The sequence below is a fragment of the Hippocampus guttulatus genome, chromosome 15 (assembly GCF_054856545.1).
Source record: "Hippocampus guttulatus isolate MCC_2025c chromosome 15, RoL_Hgut_1.0, whole genome shotgun sequence".
Taxonomy (NCBI): Eukaryota; Metazoa; Chordata; class Actinopteri; order Syngnathiformes; family Syngnathidae; genus Hippocampus; species Hippocampus guttulatus.
The window spans coordinates 12,882,907-12,892,251 of NC_141275.1; the positions used below are offsets into that span (position 1 = coordinate 12,882,907).

The window sequence follows — 9,345 nt, forward strand, 5'->3', positions numbered from 1 at the left end:
GTGCACAAAAGTCTTCGGACACCCCACTTAATTCGAAATAAATCAAAGACGGATTGCACAGTTGTACGCTTCCAGCTTTTTGGGAACATCGTACTTGGATGAGTTTGGTGTGGATGAACGACGCCAACTCAGTTTTCTTCCACTTTCACTTCTTGGAGGTGTCAAACAGTGGAAACAGTGGTGGGCCTCTTTGACTATATACTCGTGTATACCGTTTGTAACACATGGATGGATTTATTTTTAGAATTCACCCATTATCAATTTTCTGTACCGGCGCTTTCAGGTTAATCAAAGACCCGGAGGAACTTGGAAAAAGTAAAACGCACACAAATGCTAATCATTTATATATGTATGTGATGCACATTTGTTTGAGTGTTGCATCGTACCTTTTCCCCTAATATTCTTCAAATGATGCCAATCAGAGGTGATTGGTGTCATAATTCATTCATCCATTTTATGTAAATGCTTGAATCAAATGAGCCCCTCTAGAAAACAAGTGTTAATGCTCTGAACGCCGCTGTAACTTCCCCTCTCTCATTAGCAAATGAAGTCCCACAACAGCAGGCCATACTCGCAGTAATGTGAACGGTGAGCACAACACAATGAAATATCCATAATTAATAAGAAGGTGGGGGGGGGCATGATTGCATCCACTTGTCTAAGACTGAAACCTTCATGGCCCCCGCCGAGTGCAGGAAAAAAGAGAATTCATCTTTATTTTAAAGCAATAGGCCCCAGCAGGACACCCTACCTAACCGAGCACTGAGCGACCCCCTGACTATTCACCAAGCTGATTGTGCACTGCTTGTTGCCATAGCAGCTACCAAATTCAGACAGAAAGGATATAATTTATTTTTTATTTTTTATACCTCTTGTTGAAGCATCAAACTGCATTTTGAAGCAGGCTGTGTCCCACTGCCTTTTTAGTTTTTTAACATTAGGGTATTAAAATATAAACAGCTCATGGAAATGATGACATTTTTGCTAAATAAATCATTCCGTGTTTAGGGATGCTCAACAAGCACTCTACTTCCCTGCTGTATCTAAACGATGGAAAAATTAATATGTAACTATAATCAAAACTATAAAACTTCATATTTTAATGGAATTCCATATTTTGAACATGTGCATCACGTGCAACCTAATGGAGAAAAATAATTGAATAATGTTAAATAAAAAAATACAGTCATGCAGTAGTATCCACATACAATAACTTTGTCTTGAAGTGCGCAAGATGAATGCTAACACACAATGGGAAACGAGCCTCATAAGAATAGCATCAGAGTCACGTGTCATAACCCTTGCAGCAAAGGGTATTTGAACACAAACAGTGAAGCAAAACATGTAGACAGACAAATTGACTTTACTCACAGGCATGTGTTCTCTGTGAAGAACGACTACAATTATTGTACAGTCGACCTAACCTATCGCCTGTTCTTTGTGGAAGTCCTGACATATTTTTTTCCTTTAAAAATAAAAATGAAAAAAATTCTACGTGGGAATTAGGCATATGAAATCATTCATATACTGTATTAATGTTCAAGGTAAATATTTAAATACACACATTCATTCATCATCCCCCACAGTCCTTGACCCTCATATCAGGTGCGTTTGGCCCTAAGGGGCCGCCGGATGAACAACTAGACAATAAAGTGCTTGAGCGAGTCCACTCCCACACGCCGCGGCTTCTTATGGACCAGATGGCCGATTGCTCCGAGCCGCGAGAAAATTAATCACAAAGCATTTTGTCTCACGTCCGCCCGCATACAAACCCGACTAAATGCATTGCAGACTCCCGCCGTGCACAGCGAGCCGTGTATCAGGTGCACTCAATGGTCGACGTGGACTGGAGATTGAGTTTGTGGCTGGAACATGCCGGGCCCGGCTTGACATCGTTCTCCAAAGAATTCAAAACCACATGACCATCTGCATTTATCCAGGCTTGAAGATTGGTAAACATCGATGAATTTATTTCCAGAGCACACAAGCCTCTGGGTTCCCAATTTATGTACAATTCTTCAATTACTCACAATAAACTCGGGACAAAAAAAAAAAGCTCCTTTTGATGAGGGGCTTCTTTTATCAAGATGAGGAGGTCCTTTCCATGACCTGGAAAAATAAATGTTAATTTGTCAAGCGTCTTATGCCTACACACAACGACGTGTAAGCTGCAAAAACATACCACTATAAGCACTTAACGAATTTAACTCAACAAGTCAAGGCGCCACTGTATTCAAGTGAAATACTATCTAACAGTGAAGTATTTGTACTTTGACTCACTGGTGGATGCAGAAACATCTCAGTCAGCAGTCAGACCGCAATGCTGAAGCACAAAAGTGCTGTGTGACAGCTTTAAAATATCACACCCATCCCTTTCTGTCCAGTGTTCGTCTTTTTGCATTAACTTCCAAAGGCTCATTGTTGTTGTCTTCACTGCGGCCATTGTTGCAAAGCACTCGTCTCCCCTGGTTACCACCTAACCGCTTTTAATGGCTGCGCTGTCTCGCTCAGTCTGGCCTTCTGTCCATCAGTACTCAAAATGGGGTTCCCGCTGTCGTATCTTGGAAGTCTGCAAAGTAAGGATCAAAACATTATAACGTCTCCTCGAGTTTTATTTTCATTCGTTTGGCATGACACGCTAGCTTTAAGCTCGTGGAACTTTATCAGACAATGTTCGGCTCCATACAGGATGTGTGATTCTCTTTGTTTGATGTTTAATTTGACGGTAAACTCCAACCGGGATTGGCGATTAACGGCGTGAAATCTCTCCAGAATAAAAGGTGCCTTTCACCTGTTTCCAAACGTCGCACTTGAGCACTGTTAACACACTCTGGGAACTCCACAACTCTTAATGTGATGTGATGATTGAGTGCCGAGGCTGCGGTGACTTCACCTGGGGTCGTCACTCAAATTATGCGGTCGGGTGGCACGACCTTCTGTTGGGTTTCTTTCCCACCCTATAGCAATCACTGCGGTACATGTTGTCTCTTGCAGACCTTTAGTGAAAGTTCATAACTGCAGTAGCATAAAACGGCCATTCAAAAAATAAACTTTGCCCACCCTTTGCTCTACATGCGTTCTTAATTTCATTAACTAAATTCTAAACTACATTTTAATCATTTGTATTTAGGCCACCTGGGTCTCAGGCCTCCCCTATTTGTTTTTCCCTTGAATATTGACCACCCTACACTCCAACTAGCATGTCATGAACGACACGCTGATGTGTCGATACGGAGGTGTCCCACCTTGATCCATGACATCATTAAGGCGTCTTATGGCCATGGCGACTGTGTCTGGGAGTGGGGGGGGGGGGTCAGCGCTAACGTGACGTTGGCCTCCGGGGCGGACGCTGTCACGGCACCTGAGCGATGACGCCGGGGTACCTACGCTTCCCTCTTCCCCTCCTATGTCTGCGAACCCATTTATGCTCTTTAAGCTTGCACAAACACGCACAATACTCTGAGTGATGGGTCACTCTCTGTCTCATCATTCCTCTTGCGGTTCCAATCCTGCAGCAAATGGAAAGTAGTAATAAAGTAGATCTGTTTGAACATCGACACTGTGCTTAAATAAAGGAAAGTAAACATCCATCCATCCATTTTTTGAGCCGCAAAGGTCGCGGAGCGTGCTGGAGCCTTTCCCAGCTGTCTTCAGGCAGTAGGCGGGGGGGTCAAACGAAAATGAGTATGAAAATACGTTTGACCAAAACCATTTTTTAAAATCTTATTTTTATCACCATAACAAATTAACAGCGGATTCATCTTTTCATGTTCAACATTATTTGTTTTTGTCCCATTTATCTTAGTGTGATCTGCTGGATCCGTCGGGGCACTGATCCACTCGCCCCAAATGTAAAATGACCAAGATCTGGAAATTTCTGTTGGGGACGCAGGTGGCTACAGCACACATTAAGGAGGTAAATCGCTCCCAGATCCTCTTCTTTGTGCGGTCATGTTACAGAACTGAAACACTAAAAGTGACTTGATAATAGCGAGCTATTCACTCCTCCATCTTGCCTGATGGCTCGTGGGTATTGTCGCCGTTCAACGTAATTCGCTTTTGGATATTACGGACATAAATCCGCTTTTAATTGTCAGGGTGTTACCCGCTCCCTTCCTCTTATTTCCTTCTGATGACTCACGTCCTTGACTTGGTCTGGCACCCCCGCAGTGAAGCGCTCTGGCCCCAATCTGTGTGTCCGCCGCGTGTGCCGCCCGAGCATGGCCACTGTCCTAAAAAACAAAAAACAACCCCCCTCCCAAAAAAAAACTAAACTAAAAATAGCCCTTTCTGCAATTCTGTAGAGTAACATTTATTTTGTTGTGGATAAAATAACAGTTAATCAATTAAGGTAATATCTTGTATGATGGAATTTTACAGCATCTCTCCCTGAAAGAAAAAGAAAAAAGAAATCCTGAAAGTGACTTCACCTCCCGTCGGCAACATAGCGACAAAAAAAAAAATCAAGAAGCAAAAAAAAGTTTGACTTGCTTTAAAATTGAATGATTTGGCAGAGCGCTCATCTTTATTTCTCCCTCAGGGGGGAAACAGGAGAAGAACTTTGCATGAGGTTGAGGATTTTTCACTGCCAAGTTCAACTATGTTTTCTTAAAGCCCTTCCCTCCCTTTTGATAAAAAACAGACTCGGCAAGCAAAGGATATTTGGAGAGACGTGCTTCTGGATTTTTGCTGCTGAAACAATGACTCCCAGACACTTTGAACTATGGAACTTGCTGTGTCCACCTTCTCGTGCCCCCAATGTGACTTTCTCCAAAAGCTAATTAGAGTAAAAAAACAAAATCCTTAAAGATCAGTTCACTTTTTAGGACTAAGTTATCCAGAGATCCAGACAATTCCCAAAGGGCTCTACTACTTCTTCTTCCAACTCTACAGCAGACTGAGCTTAGAAAAAAAAATTGCAGGAACGATAATGGAGGCAGGCTGAGTTGAAATGGGCGCTGCCTGAACACGCCTCAGGTCATCAGGTAAAAAGGTCATAGTTCAGCAGCTTTGAGGATGAGTCGTGAACGTCTAGTTTTTCAAACCCCCAACACGTTCTTTTTGAACATACATCTAACTGGTTGAACCTGCGAAATGTACCCAAACTATACAAATGCAACAAAAAAGGGAGCTGGGGGTGGGGGGTGGGGGTTGCTGCTGTTGATAAAACAAAGAAGCGTGCACGTGTGTGCGTTTGTGTCAGTAGATGAAAAACCTGTTTATGAGCAGCCGGCCAGTCTGCAAATAGATTTGAGTGACGGGGGAGAGAATTTGGCCGGAGTCCAAAGCAAATAGTCCCCCGATGATGAGGTGCAACATGCGCTTTTACACTGCTGGCCTGGTTTGTGGACCACTTGGCAGGGACGTGAAACCACTGGAACTAAGTGCTCCCGCTCTTGTGTAACCCTTCCCAGTCACGCCGCATCCGCATACCAAAGCTTCCCAATTCATGATCAAGTCCATGTGCAAAACACTGTGCAGACTTGTGATCTACTGACCTATTTAGCCACTCATTAATTATTCCCACATAGCTACTTTACTAACTTCTTACATAATCCATGAGAATGAAAGCAAACAGCAATATAGCCCCAGTCCCCTTCGTGTTTTGCAGTAGGTACACTATGAGTGACACGGTGAAGGTTTTTATGTTGTTGTACGGTTTCCGACAAAATTCTTGTGAGACCCCGCGGCAGTATGTAGAGATGGTTTGTTTGAGGCAAAAGTCAATATGAGTCAACAAAACAGAATGTTGTCCGTCTTGTTTCAAGACATACCGGAAATACTCATGAACGTATAACGTCCGTGTACTACTCAACGAACGTGGCATCACCGAAGTTTGCTAGCATCGTTGCTCAATGTGATGTCACTCACACAGCACCTCAACAATATTTCGCTGTCATCTCCAAAGTCTCAAAAATATCGTGTGAGACATAGAAGGCTTGCACTAGCTTGTTACGTCACTTGCAACTCATCCTTTTGGGCACGTTGTCCAGACATGACGAAATGGTAAAATTTCTCAACATGATTATGAAGAAAACATAATCACCTCTAGCATGCGCTATCTTGCTTGGGACTCAGTAGGGAGTCATCAATTGGGGGACATGGGGCAGTGCCCCACCATAAGTGCCAATATGGTGTCATTTTAGAGTGACGCAACGACAATCGTTTTGTCAATGATCAACAGTGAAGTCGGCCGAGAGAGTCTTTGGTTTACGATATTCACGGCATACGTTTCAATATTTTGAACCAATTTGCTGGCTGGGTTTGGCTTATGGTTAGTTTGAACCATAACTTTTTATTTTAAGTATATGCTGAACATTTTGTAGTTAATATTCTGCATTTTGTCATCGGTTGTATGGCATGACTCCTTCTTGTGACTGGGTCCAAGTCAGCCCTTAGATTATTTAGAAACTCGAAAGCTGCATCGCTCAATAGACGACATATTATAATAGTGTTTGTTTCTGGCATTTCAAATATGTTTACTTGAGCAGAAAAATATTAATTATTTCTGTCGCTTATCATTTTGCCTGTGCCTTAGCGGTAAGTCTTCGCACCTGCCTGTCAGACACAAAATTAGCCAATGCAGTTTACTTCTGGCTTGAGAAATCACGCTCTCCTTGCTGAATAATTTAAAAAATATATATATAATCCTCCTTCAATGCAGAATTGTTCTCACTGCTGTAGGATTCAGAACGCTCTTTTATAAAGATTGAGACACATTCATTGTTTTGGGGCACAGCCCACTTGCCCTGTAATTGGAATTTTAGACTCTTTGCCATGGAGAAGCCTACTCAGTGCTTGGCCCTCTAACAATTTATTTCCATCTAAAAATGCCACAGGGCAAACTGAAACTTGATTTCTTTTGATTTATATTATGTGTCCCGGAGACAACCGGCGTGCAAACGCATCAACAAACCCCGCTGGCGGACAACAAAAGGAAATGACACGGCTTTTAGAGAGCGGAGCCACAAAGCCGTAAACGTTCCACGATCGCAGCAGCTGAAGGGGCTCGTGTGAGGGCGACAGAACAGCTGGGTGTGGTGGTAGGACGGGGGGGGGGGGGGGGTGAGGTTGGAGGTGGGGTTGACCCGCCACCCTCCCACCCCGGACGCTTCACTGTGACAGCTGTTTTGGCAAAGGTGGCTCAATTGCAACCACATATTTCCTGGTTCGTCTTCGCAATTTTCCCCAAATTAGCTGCTTAAGTGAAGTCTGAAAAGTGCACGGAGGACTGGAGCTCTCCTGCGCCACATGCAAAGGCACTGCAGAATTATTAGCCAAATTATATATATATTTTTTATATAAGATCCCACCTAACATTCGTCAGATTCAGCGTCATCGCGTTGTCTTTCTATTTTAAATACAAATTATTTGTATTTTTTTTTTGTCTTCTGAAGGAAGCCACAACAGATTGTGGTTGATTTAAAAAAAAATTTGGAAGCTCTAAAATGCTAAAATGGAAGCGATCCATCATTTGGGAGCCATGACTTCAAAGGGGAAGTCAACATTTTTTGCCTGGAGCAATGAGACACGCCCAGGTCATATATTGTATTATATATGAGCAACACACGAATATTTATTTTAGGATGTTACAACGATTAATTATATATATATATATATATATATATATATATATATATATATATATATATATATATATATATATAAATGTAAGCGTGAATACAATTGAATGTTTTTGTAAATTGCAATGGGAGGGAGAATTGTTTTTATATCTTAATTACATTTTAAACACCTGCGTGGGTTTTCTCCGGGTGCTCCGGTTTCCTCCCACATTCCAAAAACATGCATGGCAGGCTCATTGGACGCTCTAAATTGTCCCTAGGTGTGAGTGTGGGCGTGGATGGTTGTTCGTCTCTGTGTGCCCTGCGATTGGCTGGCAACTGATTCAGGGTGTCCCCCGCCTACTGCCCGGAGACGGCTGGGATAGGCTCCAGCACCCCCCGCGGGCGGCCCGGTAGTCCAGTGGTTAGCACGTCGGCTTCACAGTGCAGAGGTACCGGGTTCGATTCCAGCTCCGGCCTCCCTGTGTGGAGTTTGCATGTTCTCCCCGGGCCTGCGTGGGTTTTCTCCGGGTGCTCCGGTTTCCTCCCACATTCCAAAAACATGCATGTCAGGCTGATTGGACGCTCTAAATTGTCCCTAGGTGTGAGTGTGGGCGTGGATAGTTGTTCGTCTCTGTGTGCCCTGCGATTGGCTGGCAACTGATTCAGGGTGTCCCCCGCCTACTGCCCGAAGACGGCTGGGATAGGCTCCAGCACCCCCCGCGACCCTAGTGAGGATCAAGCGGTTCGGAAAATGGATGGATGGATGGACATTTTAAACACAGCACGTCCCAATGAACGAAATCAGTTTGTAGTTAATCCCGCTTTTTGTGCCCAAAGGTTGGATAGGAATGACTTCCAACAATTTATTGGGTGGTTTTATATTCATTCATTCATTTCAGTTTACGTTTATAATTATACCTTGATTAAAACGCATTCATAAGAATACAAATTAGGAATAATAAACTATTCCAAAAAGCATGTGATTAGGTGTGGTATTGCGATAAGGAATTGGACCTTGAGGATTCAGATGAGGTGGTAAATTAGGACATGATAAGAGGGTTATGACAAGCACACATGCACGCACACACCCAAAAACCAACCGAGGGCTTAACCATGAGACTCCCATCCTTATTATTTCCCTCCTTAACTTCAATCTGGTCCCAATTTTGTGGCCTTGACTTGTTTCCTCTTCACTAGTCCCCTTCCTCAATGTCGTATTTCACTTGTCTCCTCCTAAATATTGCCTCCTTCTCTCATCTACTTGTCTCCCTCATGTGTTTTCTCTTTTCATTTTCTTGTGCCCCTCTCTCATCTCCTCGCTGAATCTGCTCTCCTCCACTTTTCTCCTTCTTCCTTGTCTCCTTACCGTAGTTTTGTGTCCTTCAATCATTTTTGCATTCTTCTTTTTATCTCCTGCAGTCTTGTCTCTTTCACTGGTCTTCTCACAGTCAAGTGTCTCATTCCTCTTTGACTAGCCTCATACACTCCGTTTTGTCTCCTTCACTCATGTCCTTTACTCCTTAATGTGTCTGTTTGCCTCCTTTGGTTGCCTCCTTCACTTATCGCCTTCATTCAATTTGATCTCTGTCACTCTTCAGTCGTTTCATTGTCTCTTTGTCTGCTCCATGTGCCTCCTTCGGTTGGCTCCTGAACCCATCTCCTTCAATCTGTTTTCCCTCCTTCACTCTTTCTTAACCTGCTTTACTCATCTCCTTGTCTTCTTAATGTGCCTACTTCCCTTGTCTCCTTCATGTGATTCCTTTCGCTCAGTTCCTTCCGT

The 9,345-nt window shown here is 43.3% G+C and overlaps 1 long non-coding RNA gene across 1 annotated transcript; it reads right to left on the minus strand.

Annotated features, from left to right (window-relative positions):
- Positions 1 to 408: 408 nt before the first annotated feature.
- Positions 409 to 4,949, minus strand: LOC147193981 (uncharacterized). The gene is made up of 3 exons (XR_015102965.1): positions 4,142 to 4,949; positions 2,281 to 2,569; positions 409 to 2,109 (listed from the first exon to the last, which is right to left on the minus strand). It is a non-coding gene; the product is annotated as an uncharacterized LOC147193981 (long non-coding RNA).
- Positions 4,950 to 9,345: the final 4,396 nt, after the last annotated feature.